The sequence below is a fragment of the Oncorhynchus mykiss genome, chromosome 18 (genome assembly GCF_057628025.1).
Source record: "Oncorhynchus mykiss isolate SJ-2025 chromosome 18, ASM5762802v1, whole genome shotgun sequence".
Taxonomy (NCBI): domain Eukaryota; kingdom Metazoa; phylum Chordata; class Actinopteri; order Salmoniformes; family Salmonidae; genus Oncorhynchus; species Oncorhynchus mykiss.
Genome location: NC_143039.1, coordinates 3,187,375 through 3,190,000, shown reverse-complemented (window position 1 = coordinate 3,190,000; position 2,626 = coordinate 3,187,375).

The window sequence follows — 2,626 nt, the reverse complement described above, 5'->3', positions numbered from 1 at the left end:
ACCTCTGGTCTGTAGTCCTAGTGGTAGATAACCTCTGGTCTGTAGTCCTAGTATCCCTGGTAGATAACCTCTGGTCTGTAGTCCTAGTGGTGGATTACCTCTGGCCTATAGTCCTAGTATCCCTGGTAGATAACCCCTGGTCTGTAGTCCTAGTATCCCTGTTAGATAACCCCTGGTCTGTAGTCCTAGTATCCCTGGTAGATAACCTCTGGTCTGTAGTCCTAGTGGTGGATAACCTCTGGTCTGTAGTCCTAGTGGTAAATAACCTCTGGTCTGTAGTCCTAGTGGTAGATAACCTCTGGTCTGTAGTCCTAGTGGTGGATAACCTCTGGTCTGTAGTCCTAGTATCCCTGGTAGATAACCCCTGGTCTGTAGTCCTAGTGGTAGATAACCTCTGGTCTGTAGTCCTAGTATCCCTGGTAGATAACCCCTGGTCTGTAGTCCTAGTATCCCTGGTAGATAACCCCTGGTCTGTAGTCCTAGTGGTTGATAACCCCTGGTCTGTAGTCATAGTGGTAGATAACCTCTGGTCTGTAGTCCAACTGGTAGATAATCTCTGGTCTGTAGTCCTAGTATCCCTGGTAGATAACCTCTGGTCTGTAGTCCTAGTGGTGGATTACCTCTGGCCTGTAGTCCTAGTATCCCTGGTAGATAACCACTGGTCTGTAGTCCTAGTATCCCTGGTAGATAACCCCTGGTCTGTAGTCCTAGTATCCCTGGTAGATAACCTCTGGTCTGTGTTCCTAGTGGTAGATAACCTCTGGTCTGTAGTCCTAGTATCCCTGGTAGATAACCCCTGGTCTGTAGTCCTAGTGGTAGATAACCTCTGGTCTGTAGTCCTATTGGTAGATAACCTCTGGTCTGTAGTCCTAGTGGTAGATAACCTCTGGTCTGTAGTTATTCCTTTGTTCCCGGCTTCTCTAATACCTGGAACATGGACATGACATGATAGATGAGAGCTCTACACTTCTGTTCTCTCCAACACCATGATGTCTGAAGAGAGTGAGCTGTATTCTGTTCTCTCCAACTCCATGATGTCTGAAGAGAGTGTGCTGTATTCTGTTCTCTCCAACACCATGATGTCTGAAGAGAGTGAGCTGTATTCTGTTCTCTCCAACTCCATGATGTCTGAAGAGAGTGTGCTGTATTCTGTTCTCTCCAACACCATGATGTCTGAAGAGAGTGAGCTGTATTCTGTTCTCTCCAACACCATGAAGTCTGAAGAGAGTGAGCTGTATTCTGTTCTCTCCAACACCATGATGTCTGAAGAGAGTGAGCTGTATTCTGTTCTCTCCAACACCATGATGTCTGAAGAGAGTGTGTGATTTAGACACTTCAGATGTTGTTGCTGAACATTTATGAAGCTGATGGAAAGCCCTGTTCAGAGAGGTGTGAAAGTACTTCATATTTGAATGGTAATGACCTTCAGAATAAATGCCTTTTAATGAAGTGTCCCAGATCACCTGCCTGCCAGTCGAGTCCTCTGGGTGTAGTCTGAATAACTTCCTGTGTAGTTATGACTGGTCCTCTCTGGCTCTGATTGGTGGAGGAGAAGACGAGACCACATCTCACATAAGCCTTCTTGTTAAATTCAGAAGGGGACAGAAGGTTTTAAACTCCGATTAAAACAGGGAACTGTATTTAACTACATGTCCTGTTTCAGATGTGGCTTGTGTTGTGTGATTTGTTCCAATGTTTCCGAACTGAAATCCTAGTTCTCTCTCCAATAATATAGAGAGTGAACAGACAGACAGGCTTGGGGAGCTGAGTGTCTGCGTTCACGGGTCAGTTCATTAAGATGTGAATATGTCATAGAACAACAACTGGGAATCAGGAGAACATGAACACAGAACACTCTGACAGATAGCTGGGATCATCCCTGATGTAGAGAGAGAGGACATGAACACAGAACACTCTGACAGATAGCTGGGATCATCCCTGATGTAGAGAGAGAGGACATGAACACAGAACACTCTGACAGATAGCTGGGATCATCCCTGATGTAGAGAGAGAGAACATGAACACAGAACACTCTGACAGATAGCTGGGATCATCCCTGATGTAGAGAGAGGGAGAGAGAGAGGACATGAACACAGAACACTCTGACAGATAGCTGGGATCAGACCTGATGTAGAGAGAGAGAGAGAGAGAGGACATGAACACAGAACACTCTGACAGATAGCTGGGATCATCCCTGATGTAGAGAGAGGGAGAGAGAGAGGACATGAACACAGAACACTCTGACAGATAGCTGGGATCATCCCTGATGTAGAGGGAGAGAGAGAGAGAACATGAACACAGAACACTCTGACAGATAGCTGGGATCATCCCTGATGTAGAGGGAGAGAGAGAGAGAACACGAACACAGAACACTCTGACAGATAGCTGGGATCATCCCTGATGTAGAGAGAGAGGACATGAACACTAACAGATAGCTGGGATCATCCCTGATGTAGAGAGAGAGAACATGAACACAGAACACTCTGACAGATAGCTGGGATCATCCCTGATGTAGAGAGAGAGAGAGAGAGAGGACATGAACACAGAACACTCTGACAGATAGCTGGGATCATCCCTGATGTAGAGAGAGAGAGAGAGAGGACATGAACACAGAACACTCTGACAG